General features: G+C 38.1%; 1 long non-coding RNA gene across 2 annotated transcripts; it reads left to right on the top strand.

The window, feature by feature from the left end:
- Nucleotides 1-6,696: 6,696 nt before the first annotated feature.
- LOC122573165 lies at nucleotides 6,697-10,733 on the top strand. Of its 2 annotated transcripts, none has more exons than XR_006318669.1 (3): nucleotides 6,697-6,992; nucleotides 7,070-7,393; nucleotides 7,452-10,733. It is a non-coding gene; the product is annotated as an uncharacterized LOC122573165 (long non-coding RNA). The 2 variants fall into 2 exon arrangements; XR_006318670.1 differs by having other exon boundaries at nucleotides 6,697-7,393; nucleotides 7,452-7,735; nucleotides 7,827-10,733.
- Nucleotides 10,734-17,300: the final 6,567 nt, after the last annotated feature.

Genomic DNA, 17,300 nt, shown 5'->3' with positions numbered 1-17,300 from the left:
TAAAAGTCAGTGGCGAAACGATCCGAACTACCCGATGCAATTTCCACCCTTGAGCGGTTCGGTTCCTACATCGAGAACGTTTACCGAGAATCCCATCCCCTGGGAGATTTGTTCGGGGAACTAAGGCGAATTTCGTGTGTAAAACCGAGTCGTGCTCGAAACCGGTGAAATTGAACTGGCACGCGCCAAACTTTTCCCTTTACGTACGGACACAACAAAAATTTGTCCTTTTCGTTTGGCTGTGTTACACGTGTGGTATTTCGCCGCGATATCGTGAACGTATGACACTTATTTTTCTCTTTCATCGACGGTCGACACGCGGAGAACGAGGGCGAATCGAAACCTGGCCGGAAACCATGGATGGCCAACATTTTGCGCTGGAAGTCTACGAATATTTCGGGAGTCTGTTTTCCAGTCAATTCAGTAACGCGCATCCGTGTTTCTTGTGAATTCTATTCTATCTGATATATCTGTCGAATAAATAATAAATATAACAAACTATCGAAACAATTGTAGTTTGATATAGCTATTCGTTATACGTAAAAATGTTGGAGTGGTCACCGCTTCTAAGAAAATTCTACATCTGGACTTTTTAGTTTTCTCGAGCACCGAAGCCGTCGACAGCGTATAGACGATAGACTGGGACAAAGGCAGTGAACAGGCGACGATGGCTTTGTCACGTAAGATAAGAAAAAGGAAATCGAAGGTGAAAAGAAAAATAAAATATAGAAAAATAAAAAAGAGAATTTATTTTTGAACACTTGGTTTACACTAATCTGTTTCTGAACTCCAGCCGTGACTTTCCAAGACTTGAAGCTCTTACAATTTGACTTTCGGTCGGATCTGTTTCTCTTTTTCTTTGTCAGGCGTTTCCTTTTGTTTGTTAGGCGTCCGCGACCGTTGCACGCAAGCCTTCTTCTAGAACATTCGGCTGAAGGACCGTTGGGATATCGATGGCTCATTAGGCACTTCAACGATATACATCGTCGCCGAGTGCCGCCACATCTTTATCCCCATCATCAGTCCATCGGATTTGAAGCGTGCCGGTCGTGACAGCTTCGGGCTTTTCAGTTACAGGGCGAGACTGCTAGCGTGCGGATCGGGACCGGCTGAAATTATATTCCTACTTAATGGCCAGGAAGGGAAAAGAGCAAGAAAGAGAAAGAAGGAACTAGAAGAGGTGAAAAATGGAGGGACACAGAGGGAAGCAGGAGAAGAGCAAGAAAGTTGGACAGGAGACCGAATTGTAAAAGAAAGAGAGGAAGGAAAAGGATAAGGGAATCCAAATGCAGCAGATACTACAGGAACATAACCAAAGATGAGATGTCAAAGTACTTGGAAGGGAGGATGAGGTGGAGGGACAGGAAAATTATAGCCAGATTCAGGTGTGGAAACGAGACCAAAGCGAAGGAATACTGGATAGGGGAGAGAGAAAGAAGGTGCAGATTATGTGGAAGGGAAGAAGAGGACCCGAGACATGTAATGGAAGATTGTGAAATAACGGGAGGACCAAAAGACATGGAAAAAACCCTGAATGAGACTGGAGAAGGACTAATGGATTTAAGAGCAATAATAGAGAAAAGAAGGGCAAGGGCAATACAAGACGGGGTGGAATGACAAGAAGGTAGCACAGCAAGGAGGAAAAAAAACCAAAGTGACAATAATGTATAGTCATAAGTTGCAATAGTTTGTAGTCATTAGTTTTAGACGCTAGAGGTAAGAACATGCTAAGCACTGCAATACATTAAATGTAAGAAATGTAAACTGAAAGTTCGTCCAAAGCCGAAAGGCACGCACTAAAATAAATAATAATAAAAAAAATATTCCTACTTGTACTTACACTTTTGTATTAAAATATATTTCCTACTTTACAATTTATGCACGCGTTCCTCTGTTCGCACATCTAATAACCTCAACGAATAAAATAGGCTTGTTTAAAGAATATAAGTTTTTTGAAATTCAATGGATATCTTCGCACGGAATGTGATCGAACTTGTTTAGTATAATAACGAAAGGATGAGGAAATATGGTGTATTCTAGGTTCAACCAGAGATAATATCGGAGACGCAAAAATGATGAAAATCGACGTGGTCAGCAAGGAGGTATTAGGTTGTCCGGAAAGTGTCTTTCTTCCGCAAACGTGTCTTTTGCAACAATGCTCCTTCGTACAAACGTGAAAGCAAGTCTGTGAAATGTCGCGGTGTTTATCTCGACAGAACAAAATGGATCGTACGTAATTCGACAAAATAATATAAAACGAAAAACCTTGTGCGTCTATTATTTCCTCATAGAACGAAAGAAACTTTTCGCACAACCTAACATTATATGAAAATTATTGATGTATAATTTTATGTACTATACTAGGTTAGCTGCGTAGTGGTAATACTTGCATGTGAATATCAGTGTGTGGAAGTATGCGTGGCGCGGCGTCTCGAAAACAAAGGAATGTAAACTGTTCAGTCGGCTAACAGTCGAGTATGGAAGAAAGTGGTGAGACGCGTGCAAGTTTGTATCGATGAATATCTTTGAAATCGTCTATCAAATAAATATGTAATTATTGTAATATGAATTCCAAGTGTAAATTTAGTGTTCCTATACCATTATTTCGGCTATTAAGACCCAAAATTCTCAACAAAAATTAATAAAACAAACAACGATATATATTACACATATATTTTGTACAATTATATATATATACCGTAAAAATGACAAAAGTATTAAATTTACCAATTTATTTAAATACGCATAGTACGTTCGTAAAACGTGTCTACAAACGTACGAATACTTTGATGAGCCTGCGTAGCTTCTGTTTTACTTTTATACGTATACTAAAAATTACTTAATTAACTTCGACAAATAATAACGAATAATATCGTTTTTAGAAATATAACATTATAAAATCAACGCTTGGTGATCGATCAATTGACCATGCACGCTTACTCAGATTCATATTTAAGGAATTAAAAATTATCAAAGAAATGGCAGTCGTTCGTCTGTATCGATAATTTTGTACACTTTGTTCTACCTCACAGCAGAACGAAATATACCACATCATAACGCTTAAGTTTTGCGAAATATTACATCGAATTTGCGTACGTTTCCTATAACAGAGTTGTCCGAATCATCGTTGAACATCATTTTAGTCCACGAGACTAGTCCTATTTTAATCATCCTAAACGATTCGGTGAAACACAGGTCACCGGTGATCACCAACGATGGCAACCAACGTGTTGATCGAAGCAGGTTCTACGTCACGCCGATTCGTCCAATGAGACGCGATCGTTGTCGATTCGCGAAGGTCTCGTTCGAGCTTCGCACCCTTGGGCCTCAACACGACCTCAACTTCTAGGCTCTCCCGGCATACTTTTACCGTAACCCTGATCGCGATATTCCATTCCGGCTTACCTCAACACTCTATCTGCTCGGTCTAGATCAGTCAGCTGGATTGAAACGATTCGAACGTCTTGCCCCTTTATTGTCCTTGTCGATCGCGCTGTGTCCCCGATAAATTGTCACGAAACTGTACGCCACATCCACGTTTAACGGTGTAATCTAATATTTCATTTATTTTCTCTCTCTCCCTCTCTCTCTCTCTCTCTCTTTCTTTTCCTTTGTCCTTTTCGTCGATTTCGTTTCCAATCGTCGATGAATCTATTGATTTATGATTTTATAGATGATAAATGATGATGATAAATAGGTCGTACATAAATATAGATCAAAAAGTCAATTTTCTATTTCGAAGAGCAAAAGACGAGTAGAGGTAGGATTTGGCCTCATCAGGATATCGGGTTATTATGGAATAAAATATTTCTGTAATTATGCTGACTTGATTTGTGATGAACTGGTATATTGACGTGGAGATTAGGGGAATTGATTTCAGGCGGAATAAATAGACCTCGAAGGAAATAAATTGACAGCGCAATAACGCGATAATTCACGAACTGGGACCAATTTTAGTCTGCGAGACATTAGAACGTAGTTAAAATATTGAAATATGAATTTATAACTTTATTCCAATTAGTGACAAAATTTCTTAGGTATGTGCATGGGCGTTAGGTTTCTTAGATATCGCAAGTCCCATAGAAATTAATAGAAAACGTCGAAACGAAAGATTCTCTTATATTTATTCTCTTCCTGCTTCTATACTATAGATGTACATATTTATCTCTTTACGTTCATCGGGAAAACAAATTATCTTCCTGTCAATGAAATTTAAAACTTTATTCCAATTATTGACAAAATTTCTTAGGCGTGTCCATTGGCGTTAGGTTTCTTAGATATCGCAAGTCCCATCGAAACGAAAGATTCTCTTATATTTATTCTCTTCCTGCTTCTATACTATAGATATACATCTTTATTTCTTTATGTTTATCGGAAAAACAAATTATCTTCCTGTCAATGTAACATTTTTTTCTTTCAACTTAGAAAAAACGACGAGAAAAAGAAGAGAAAAGAAAAAAAAGAAGAGCATGACATCGTCGTTTATACGTACATATGTACATATACAATATATTTATGTCTTCTAAATCGGTATACGTGATGTTGAAAACAGCGGCGACGAAGGAGCGTCGGGACGCTGGCGTTTTCTGCGCAGATTGCTCAACGACACTCTCGGATCAGGTTCGATCGGGTGTCAAGGTCACGTCGTCGTTTATTTTTACATCTAGATTTCGAGAACTCGAGAACTCCAGGCCTGACGATAAGGGACAGAGTCTCGAGACTCTGACTTTCTCGTCTTTCGTTCTGTTCTGTCATCTCATTTTATTGTATGGCTTCATTGTGTCTAGTAGATTGATCATCTCGAGAGTTCATAGAATATTTACTATATTTTATGGCGAATACATGTATGTATGTATATATGTACGTCTCTTCGTGATACGTTATAAACGTAGTCGTTTTTTATTTCATCGTAAATATCTTTGTTTCGACCGAATAATCTTTGTTTCATTGAAAGTGTTGGTAATATTTTCATTATTATATGGGAAAATAACGTTGTACGTATTAGAGTGAGTTTATCTAAATTTTTACGAACTCGAGAATTTCTAAGAAGAAAAAGTCCGAAATTTCGAGAGGAGACAAAAATCATTTAACAACAGAAAAGTCTTTCAGAAACAAAGAAAAGACAAAAATCCTTTCAAGGAAGAACTCTGGAAATTCCTTAAAAAATCCCTGAATGAAACCCCAACCTAACCTCAACCTAACTCCAACCTAACCTCAAAACTTTCAAACAGTCTCTAACGTTAATATTCTGATCAGAGGTTTGATTATTAGTTGTTTAACATTTTTAATTAATAATATTTTGTTTCGTCGACTGGCTGTAATTTATTTTCGTACTTTATAAAACTAATCCAAAGAAAAAAAAATATATTAAATTTCCATGTGTTCGTCGCACGTAGCCCAACCGTAAAAGAATGTTTTATAAATTTTCGTATATTTGTGGAAATGTGAAAATTTTCCTTGTTTCAGAGACACTAATGTTACTTGTAACTATAATTATCACAAATTATTAGAAATATGATTAATTTTTCGAGACACAAGCAAAATATTACAAGTAACACGAAACTCGATACGGTGAAACTACAAACGATTAAGTGGAAACGGATCGTCTTTGATCAGACATACTTTCCAACCGCGCGGACTTATGACTCGAGGAACGTTCAAATATAACACTGAAACGTAGATGATTTTTGCGCGGAGTAATTTTACCAAACGAGAGCTTCTCTTTCTCTTGAACGACAGAAATGAAGAACCGTCTGGTTTTCTAAAAGTCGTTCGAGTGAAATCTTTCTAATGAAACGAACGCGACAGCAAAGCGGAAGAAACGAACAGAGCTGTTCCGTCGTCGAAAGCTACAACGTCCTCGATTGTAAACGAGAATCGATATGTGTTTTTAGTAAACACGGTTGATTTATTGGCACGGATTTTAAGTTACATAAAAGATATCGCACTGATAAGAAGCGAGTTCCGAAGATACTCCTTTTCGCTTCTTCTATGTTCTACTTTTATTGATCTGTATTTTTTAATCGAAATTCAAAAAATTGATCGTTAAAACCGATTTAGACAATTTGCAAAAAACGGGCTACATAGCTAAGCAATTAAATAATAACGTAAATTTCAACATCACACTGAAACGAAATGACACCGGTTATCATAAATTTGACTTATTTACGGGTTATTTATAAATATTAATTTCTGTATAATAAATAGATGCCCAATTCACTCTACGATAATTAGTACGGTTTAATTCGCTGGAATAATCAACATCAATGTACACGTAACAATTACTATTAATGTTTAATAAGAATACAATAATTCTGTGACAATAATATCGTTAAATAATATCCTTAAAAACTCTTCATCTTATAGGATATTCAGCAGAAAGTCGTAATACGAGAAACATGAAAAAATATACGCAGCATTGATCTCGTTTTCGTCCCCATTGACTTTGAATCCCGTCCATTTGCGGCCTCCATTCTTCGGCAATTGCATCAGGAAAGTATAGGGTGGAGAATAAAATCCGTAACTCGGTAAGGAGATTTATTTCAGCCAACTGATCCTACGTAGTAGCGGATGATAAACGATCCGTGTCACCGGTAACTTGGACAGCCTGAATTTATTATCTCGGATCAGAGAAAGAGAGTGAGAGAGAGAGAGAGAGAGAAATAAGGAGGGGAAAAAAGTATAGCGTCTCCCTTCTACTTTTCCGGGAAAATGACGGTAGGCAGGTGTCATTAATCGGCGAGAGAACGCGGAAGACGCGTACAATCGTCTTATCGCGCCACGTATCGAACGTAGAGGAAATAAATGACAAAGGGGCCGGTGTTTGCTGACTTTTGTTCTTCCCTTGTGGATCTTCGATACGGTCGACCTTCTTTCGGAAGTTTTAGTGATTTTCTCAACTTTCTCAGCTACCAATATTTTTATGTCACGCAATATTAGATCGACGGAATTAAGGATCGAATTTTTTTTTTTTTTTCTAATTGCTTGCAATGGTATACAGATTTTCTCAGCCATCGAATATTCATATTTTTATTTGTTGAGATATGTATGATTTTCTGTGCTGGACTAGGTTAAACGCGCAGTAAGAATACTTGTATGCGAGTATCAGTGTGTGGGAGCATGTGTGCGCGCGGCGTCTCAAAAACAGATGGATGTAAACTGTTCAGTCGTTAGAAGCATCTGGAAGAGAAGGTTAAAAGTCGGGTATAGAAGACAGTGCTGAGACGCGTGCAGATATGTATCGATAAATATAATAGAGATCGTCCATTAACTAAATGTATAACTATTTAAACATTGATTAAAAGTGTAAATTTTGTGTTCCCATAACATTATTTCGGCTTCAAAGATCCAAAATTCTCAACATTATTTACTTCGCGTGAACACAACTAAGAAGGTAAAGGCTAAATAGAAATTTGTTACAATAAATGTTATATCAACCGCTTTTATTCCAGCATCCTTTTTATTCTTTGTACATATAAAATTTCCATAAATACATAAACATCCGCTGGCGAGTTATAATCTTAGGAACTGAAAGGACGAGGTGCGTGGAGAATTTATTCTTATGGCCATAAAATCCAACGAGAACGGGACGATATCAAGCGAAAATAGACACGGAAGTTCCTCTTTGAGATTTCATCCCCCTTTCCAAGAAGTGGCTACGATGAAAAAATATGGGGAAGCGGATGGCCAGGAACGATACTATTGAAACCGAATAGGGAGGGCGGAATCAAAGGATGTAAGTGTTCTGGGGTGGCAGAGTATATTCTGGTTGCTGTTGCGTCCAATAAATATCCAAAATGGTGTCACGAATTGCTCTTTAATCTCAGATATAAATTACAACGATCTGCAACTTTTTGCGCGCAATTGAATTATTAATATTGATAGTAAAATTCAACAAGCCACAACCTACCAGGTATCAGCGTCGAGTAATTCTCTTGCGTAACACCAACGAATTTGCTTCGTTATAATGCGGTCATATTGCATATTGCACACGCTGTATCATATTGCATGGAAATCATTGGAAACACGTTTCCCTAAGGTAGCTATTTATTCTCCACCAATTCTTAGATTTTCTCGTTTTCCACTTGCAACAGGGATCTCTTTTTCTGTTCGAAGAAAATCATTCAAACGGAGGAGCACTACTAATTTATAGATTAATATAAAACTTTTGTTACGTAAATCCAATTTTGCAGAAACATTTACCTTCGTTAGAAGCAATAAAGATAGATTGCGCCCTCGCACTGTACGTTTCTATCGAATTTCGTAATTACAACGGGCTAAAATATTAACGGATAAAACAGAAAGAGAGAAATGAAAGAAGATGCAAAGGAAGCGAAGTTATCGATAAGCAACTCAATCGTCTCTTTATTCACCGTGACGAGGGCAGGCACAGGAGCAACAACGCGTGAACGGTCATATCGGTCGTATCGGAGTGTCAGGGTGCGCGCGTGCCTCGCCGGGTAGGCGTACGCTCGTAAATCCTCCCTTCGACGAGGGGTAGAAAGATCCGGGCAAGGTTGCTTTCTCGCGCGGGTCGTGACCTTGCCACGTGGAGGCTCGTGCACGAGCCACGGTGGGAGGCCTCGAAGGACGAGGGAACGTTCACCCGGAAGAACGTCACAGGCCTAATAAAGGGGAGCGTCGATCTCTCCGACGCCCTTCGATCATGACCGACAATCCATCCACGGGCTCGCGAATGTAAAGAAAAAAAAGAAAGAAAGAAAAGAGAGAGAAGGAGAGCTGAGAGCAATGGTAAATCCTGGATAATCTCGTCGAAACTGTACGTCGCCGAAAAAAAGCAGTTGTGGTGCGCAGGTAAGTAAGCTGTTAAGAGGAAGCACGGTAAGGAAACGTAACAAACAGAATGGTCCGAGAGTCAAGAGTTTGTAAATTTGATTTCGCTGATTGAAATTGTATTGCCCGAAGGGAGTGGAGATTTTCCTTCGCACGTTTCTAATTACAGGTTTTACGATCCTTTAACTATTGCTAAGCTGTGAACGATGTTTACGGGAAATTAAAATGTACAAGACCGATCCGCCTAACACGCGAAGTATGTGAAACGTTGAAAGTTTTATAAGCTTCGTTTCGTCGGAAATTGCTCGCTGTTTCTGTTTTCCTCGTACCAAATGAGACTGCAAATTTTCCTAAACCCATATCTCATACGTTGTATCCTGATCATCATACATCGGAAATAAATTTTGAAATATATAGTTTTGGGCGGGGGAAAGATATTTATCCCATAAAGCGCGTAAGTATAGTCCGTCAATTATTCACATAAAATGGTCGCTTGACTACTCACATAAGAAAAACGAGATTCGTTGCTCCATAAAACGAAATAATTTCATCGGGCCATGTCGATTCGATGCTTGAAATTTTCACTTGCCACATTTATTTTTGCGAATAAGATTATTTTCAAAGTTTTGTGAAATGGAGCTAGTAATTATTATGGCAGTTAAGAAGACCACTGTGTGTGCTGCATTTGTGCGCCGCAAATTTCTTATAATAAGATTAGGATGTTCATTAAAATATAACGTCGAAGGATAATGAACAGTATGATCACGTACGATTGACGATGTTGCTATATTAAAAAAACGTATTCACTTTAACGTATGTTGTGCAAGGACTTCTTTTAAGGGAAAATTACAAGGAAAATCAATGTGACGCTTCGATAACGTTCCTCCACGGACGAATTCCCTGATTCCTGTTGGTCGAGTCGTATTAAATCAACAACCAAGAAAATCGTTTCCAGTCGAGAAAAAGGATCGTTCGAGCGCTAGAGGTAATGAAAACTTCGAATAAATTACGTTCATAAATTTCAGATTTTTGTTGCAGGGTAGTTCATATGAAAACATTTCAAAATTATGAAATTTGTTTTACAAACGGCATAACGGCATGATTTATCTCAATAAATCCTATTAAATACCTAATTGTAATTTAAGCTATCAAACTGCGACTGGTACACAAAAGCTCGACAAAGGTTCTAAAAACGTGCAACAACAGAAATACGATTTAATATAAATTTCAGGCGATAACGTTCCAAACTTTTACAAATTTATTTAAAAAAATGACACGGTAGCATAATTTGTCTCGATAAATTCTATTGACTGTTTGTGAGTTAAAATATTAAACTATCGTACGGCTTTACGCAGGGACTCGAACAAGTATCACGAACGTACGACGATAGAAAGGTAATTTAATATAAATTTTTATATAAAATCCCTGGCTTCGAGCTCGTAAACCGTACTACGCCTATTTGCTTTCACAAATAGTATCAATGCCGCGTATAATCTCGATTTTCTATCAGCCTTCGCGTACTATTGCACACACGAGTTGGGTTCGTGAATGACGATAAGAAATTCTCTTTTGATCCAATTTACCCAGCTAAACGTTGCACCGATATATTACTGTTATTTCGGTATAGCACTATTAAATCCCTTCTCAGTGACTTTCTTTACAGCTATTTAAGTTGCGGTAATTATCCTCCTTAACTTTCGTAAGTCGTACACTTAGCACTCGTTTCGTTATGACTTGTCACGATTCGAACAGTTACACCGTTGAATGTACACTGAACTGTGTACACACGTATTATTACACTGTACTATGTTTGACTGTGACTAAAAGTAGGTTTACTTCGAAAGAAGATTAAGTGTTATACATACAGCATTCCTTATTTCTAAACTGTGAACGTATGTGGCAATTTATATTTTAGTGGATATAAATAAAAAAAAAAAAAAATATGGACCTTAAGCAAAAATTTCTTTCATTCGGAAAATAGAACGAACATTGTTACGCTATATTATTACATTTATATCTGTACATTTAAATATGGACATTTGTAATTTTCTTTTATTTTTACCAAGCCAATTTAAACCTCCGTGAAAAGGTCACTTAGACTAACTGGAAATTTATTTACGGTATAATTAATGTAAGGTAAGGTAATTAATTTGTTTACGTAGTTCGTTAGACTAATTGGTAATTTATTTACGAGTCGATATTCGATATGAAAGGTAATATAAGAGGGAAATACTTTGGTGGGATTATATTACATAAAGATGTAAATTAGAAATAAGGTAACAATTAGTTTAGCGAATAAGAATAGGTAAAAATTTTCAAATGAAAAAGGGACGAGATACATTACTGCGATTATATTCAGATACGCAATTCTGTGATCTCAGGCTATAGTCATGTAAATGAATGTCCTTGGTAGCGATTTCTTTGCTCGGCAACTGCCTACGTTGATGTCTGCTCGAGAGTCCTTTTTGTGAAACCCTTTTCTCTCGTCTCCTTTCTACACCCCATCTAATAAACTCGTTTTGGTTTCGTGTCAGAACTTCTAAGGATATTTTTTTCGTAGCTCGTTGTAACATTTATCAATTTTTATTCTAAAAGTAGAAAATAAATTTCAAAAGAATTCGATAAGAAATCGATTGGAAATAAACGTTTAAAGATACATCTCCGAAGAAGGACGACTGGTAACGAATTTAAAAAAGAAATTTCCAAAGGTTGAATAGAAATGGAAAATTTCTTTTTTTTCCTTCAATAAATAATAAGACACAACAACGGGAAAACTTGATGTCGGAATTTATTACAGAGTGGTAGTATTTCTCTATTAAAAAATGTAGCAAAAGACATAGAAGGCAATTTTGAATTCATCGAGAAGCGATTCCTCGTAATCCGAGAATTATCACGGATTAACAAAGTAGCATCACGTTATCATCGATTGACGTCTATTCGATTTTTTGATTATTGGATTTTCAAAGAACGCCCGCTGAAACATTTGAACGGGAGAAAAGCACGATATCGTCAATTTCTGTCGATTTTCTGACTTTTATGTCATCCGGTAGCTAACAGAGATACTTCACCATCGGGCAGCTAAAAACGAGAATAACCTGTCAAGTTCAAAATACAAGGCTTTTAAAAACATGTGATAAATTCGCGAGGTTTTTTTTTTAAAGCCAAACGCTAGCGGCTGAAGTTACAGCAATGTTTATGAAACATTTGAGAGTGGCAAATATACATATTTAATTGCAAATCAGAATAAAAATGTAGGCCTCACGAAATGGAATTTGCTGACAGTATAACGAATTTTTAAATTGTTCCCTTTTAAAAGAGCAGAAAACGCGGTTTACTTGATTTTTTCTTTCTTATCTTTATCGAACTGTTAGCAATTAAATTTTTAATTATCACAAGACACTTATACAAGCTACTTAACAAACAACAGCTTGATCTTTCTGTATAAAAATAGCTGTTCACCCTCTCGGGATAAGAGTAAAATCATATTAACGAAATTATACGAATGAAACACGGGTGATACGAGATGAAAAATAACCACAATTACCATCCTCGGGGAAACGACAAAGAAGCAGAAGAAAAGACGAACGGAAAAACCGAGATGGAAAAAGAGAAGAAATTGTCAGGAAATACCCGGACAAGCCAGCCGAAAGACTTAACTAAAAAGAATAAAAATCATCCGGCTACAAAGGACAACGAACAAAGCGCGAAATAGAAAAGAACTGAAAGAAAGAGGCAACTAGGAGAAGGATAAAAGTTATTGTAAAACATTCGGTTGTCGACAAAGAAAGAAAAATCCATTCATTCACCCTTTTCCGATTACACGAGAAACCTCTACGATTAAAATCGCCCGCCTACAGAAATCAACGAACGAACAGCAAAAAAAGAAAAGAAGCGAAATAAAGGCGAAGGTGGAGGAAGAATAAAAATTATTACAAAATACCCAGACGAGTTATCTAAAGAGAAAGGGAAATCTGTTCTTTCGCGATCACGTTAAAAGGCAAACAAAAACGAACAAACGAACAAGGCGAAAACAAAAATAAACAATGGAAGCAAAAGGCGTAAAAAGGGAAAGAAATGAAAGTAAAAAATGAATATTGCAGTGAAAAATCACGTGCATCAACGTTTCTCGTCGCTCGTCGTTGCACCGCGAGTTAGCGAGGCAAAAGAAACGAGCAATAAGAAAAGCGAGAAAGGAGGGAAAGATAGCGAGACAGCGACAAAAAGGGGGTTGGAGAGGGAAGGCGGGAGGGAAGATAGAAAAAGCAAAGGGGAGGACAAAGTGTCTCGCACTTGCATCCCGTAGGAGGCGCGGTTTGCGTTCGAAGCGGAAAGAGCGGACGATGCAAAGTCTCATTGAGATCCACATCCGCCGCCTCGTTGTCTCGCGCATTGATAAGGGGGGAGGGTTTCTCTCGCGCAAGGGGGGATGCTCTGACCGTTCTCGAATGTGTCTGCGACCTCGCTCGGACCTTGAACGCGCTCCTTAAGCCGAGCAGAGCCGGCCGCTTTTATTAAGCCAGATTCACACGTCGACCCTACTGTTTGAACAGTCTGGACGCTACAGGAACGAGTTTGTGGTAGGTTAACCCCGCGATTTTCGACCGGTATGACGCAAGATTTGTTGAAACATGTTTAGTCTGCGACATTGACCTTTTTTTTCTCGTAGATTTTCAGATAAAAGTAACAATAGCCATCCGCTGTGAATATCCACTTTTGAATCAAATTACGACATATTCTTTGGCGTGTAGCGGAATTTTAGTAATTAGTTTATGCGCCAGATGAAAAAGGGTGAAAACCGCTGGGTTAATGCTTCCTGATAGGAAACATCGAGCTGCTTCGATAAGCGCGTTAGAAAATATACGAGGCTATCTGAAAAGACGAATTCGATGTTCACAGAACTGATCGACGTTAATAACGTCGTTAATAAAATGTATCCACGAGGCTGTACACTCTATTTTTAATTGGAAGATTTTTTAACGAGAGCAATAGCGTTGATGTAGATCAAGAAGCGAATGCAAATTTTTTCAGAGCACTGAACTAAAGAAATGAAAGAAACAAAGGTTTCTTCGCTCGCTAAATATCGTTAACTACACTTCAGATGTAAAGAAACTAAACAGTACACTGTAGTTAAAAAGACGGAAAAATTTCATCCGCATAAAGAACACTTTTTCTCGTTTCACAATAGTAAACGAATAAAGTGGTTTGTCCACGATTAAGAGACGCATGAATCGAGCTTAAAACGCTCAGTCAGCGGTTAAAATAGGGAGGAGGAGGGCTGGATACCGGACGAATCGTGGTGTGTGCGTCCATGAGGACGTCCTGGAGGCTAAATCCCAGTCTGGGAATGTAGTGCGTTTGCCCAGGGACAGCACACACGACCAAGAGTGGCAGTCAAGGGTGGCCTCGAGTCGGCTACGTCCGCTGGAACGACTCCTTTGAGAAGACAATGCCCGACATCGGTCCGGCCGATAATTGAATTCCGAGTATGAACGAGCTTCATGTGCAGCTTTATGCCGTTTCTCGCGGCTCTCCATCTCCCCTTCCGACGCTGTGGATCGCGACACGATCGAATGGACAATTTCGTTCGTCCGCGTTCGATCGATTCAAACGCGATGATACGAACTACGTGTTTTCGAGGAACTCGAAAGACGAGCAACGGAAATGAGAAAATCTTCGATCGCATGTAAGGCTGAATTTTCTGTTTTCTTTTTAAGTGTCCTGAAATAGTATCCTATCTCTGTTGAGAATCTGAACCCGATGTATTAATTACATTCGTAAAAGGAAACTAGTTAACGACGGACAAAGAAAGAAACGAAATTTCAAAATAAAACATTTCAGGATAATTTACAAGTATCCTGTTGAAAGGATACATCTACAATCATATTAGGTTGACCGAAAAGTGTCTTTCTTTCGCAAACGTGTTTTTTACAACAGTGCAGCTTCATACAAAGGTGAAGTGAAGTCTGTGAAATATCGCGATGTGTTTATCTGGACAAATAAAATAATATAAAACAAAAAACCTTGTGCGTTTATTATTTCCTCATAGAACGAAAGAAACTTTTTGGACAACCTTTCTGACAACCTCTTTTTTGATTAGGATTTTGCAGCTTCATAAATGTTGCTTCATAAATTGTATAGAAAGATTAGTGCTGATAGTGCAAGGTGCGTGTACAAATATTATCAAAAATCAGTCCGACGGAGAATTTGTTGCGCGTAACGAAGAGTGGCGAATTGAACTTTGTAGATTTGTTAAAACTCATTTTCATTTCGCACGACTTCTGAATTGCAATTCGTCGGACAAAAACAAATTCTAGTTTGAAAGTAATATACGTAACAACCGAAATTAAAGTCGTACTGCGCAACAAGCAGCAACGTCATCTAAACCTAGAATTAAATAAATGTCATTTGCAACTTAGTTCGCCATTCTACTCGTTTCTATTCCCTTCCAATTTCAAACAACCCACCTACTCCACTGTCTCGTATGATACTCCAAAAATTAAATTAGCCATTGCTCCACGATATTACCTATAGATGTTGGTACGATGTATTTACTATGACATTCACGTACTGATCAATTAGGTCTAAGCATGTTAAATTTCCTATCACTTAGTGGCACTTTCATAGCGGTGCAAAAATTCAGTGCCATGAAAATGAAATGAGCGAATCTGATAAAAAGATACACTTCAAGGGAAAATGAATCTGACATACAGCGAATAGGAAAAATTAAAAAATTGAAACTCGATGAATCTTGGCAACTTTTACGCTAAAAGTTTGTGCTAAAAGTTGCATAAAATCGTGTATTCTGTGGCACGTAGAATATTTATCGATTACTCTTGTTAAATATAAATTCGTATCATAGAATTATGGTGTCTTTACGTACCTTCATATGTTTACGATAAAAGATAAAAGGAAGCTTAACATTGATACACTATGAATTTTCCGCATTCTTCGGCTATTATAACTTTAATACTAAAAGCTTTTTATTGGTAACAGTCGTATTCCATGTATTATATATAATATCCCGTCTAAATACGTCATATTTATTCGTTGTTCTTATTAAATATGTTGAAGTAACTACTTCAAGAAAAATTCTACATCTTTATTTACGTATATCCGTGACCTGGAGGCTGCCATTACGCAGAAATATCCTAAATAAGGAGCGGTGCATATTATTGTATCCTTGAATATACATTATGTTTTGGGTTGCAAGGTCTAGGAACAAAGGAAACAACGAACAGATTTCTATTTGTGTTCCCTGTAACCTCTAGCTCAAGCTATAAGGTTAACTTTTTTGGTAACGTCCTTTTGCTATAAATATATGAACGTGCTCCTTATCATTCCATTGTCTAGCAACACTAAGAGAGTAAGGATCTGAATCAGCATATACTTACACATTATACTTATACCTTTAATTATTTCAATATACTTTTCTATTACAAACTCAACCACTCGTTCTTCAATCGGTCAACCTCAACCTCAACGAAATACAAACCCATCTCGTAATTATATTATGGTCTCTTTGTACGCATCTGATTTCATAGATTCTCGCCCGCTCACTGTATGTACTAATTGAACCATCCTTGTAGCTATTATGCAAAACATAATTACACAAACAACAGGACGAATCAAGGAAAGGAATGTACCAGGTGATGAAGTAAAACAAATAGGAAGCTAAGAGAAGAGATCAAGCGGAACAAAGGTGAAAACGAGGCGACGCACCCGGATAATTCCGTCGTTACGAGTTCTGACGTTCGTTCCACCCACGGCTTCCTCGTCCCGTGGCAATCAGAGCAGTTTGAAAGCGGAGGTGCGCGTGCTTTAATACCAGTAGATGCACTCCGTGCTCGTATAATGCAACGTTAGGTAGGCGGGGTTAGGAAAACGGCCAAAGGGGGAAAAAGAGGGTAGGTGGAAAGTGCAGGAAGCAAGGGGGAAAGTTAGCGATAGGACACGAAGAGGTGAGATAGGTTGCGTGGCAACCGACGCCCACGAAGTGCCACGCGCCGTGACCCGCTATGGGAATTTGCTGCTAGTTCGTATCATTGCCCCGTTCGATTCCTCCAAGAATCCTACACCAACCCCATCCCTTTACCGTGCTTCGAAACCCCGGCCAATTATGCAACACAGCTCGCGCAACGATTAGTCCTCCTGATTCACCCCGTGTTTACTACCGGCTTTCAACCGTTAAACAGGTTTATTGGTTTCTTCTTCCTTTTTCCATTTTATTCCGTTTCTCCTTCTTGCCTTTTATTTTTGGCTGCGACACACTGCGGCTATTTATGCAAATTCATAATTTTATGACTGTACGAATGATTGAGACGCGAAGGATTAAAAAGTGGAGCAGCTAAAAGTAAATGGTAATTGTTTTGCTTGTTAAATAGCGTAGACGTAATTACAATATTTCATAGAAGCGTGGGACAAAAATAATGCGGATATTGAAATCCATGTCACCGAGTTCAATTGCTGGGCTAGTAAGGTGAAATGAATAAAATAAGCTGATACTGCTA

Source organism: Bombus pyrosoma, linkage group LG11, assembly GCF_014825855.1.
Source record: "Bombus pyrosoma isolate SC7728 linkage group LG11, ASM1482585v1, whole genome shotgun sequence".
Classification (NCBI taxonomy): Eukaryota; Metazoa; Arthropoda; class Insecta; order Hymenoptera; family Apidae; genus Bombus; species Bombus pyrosoma.
This window is presented reverse-complemented; position numbering and strand designations above follow the sequence as displayed.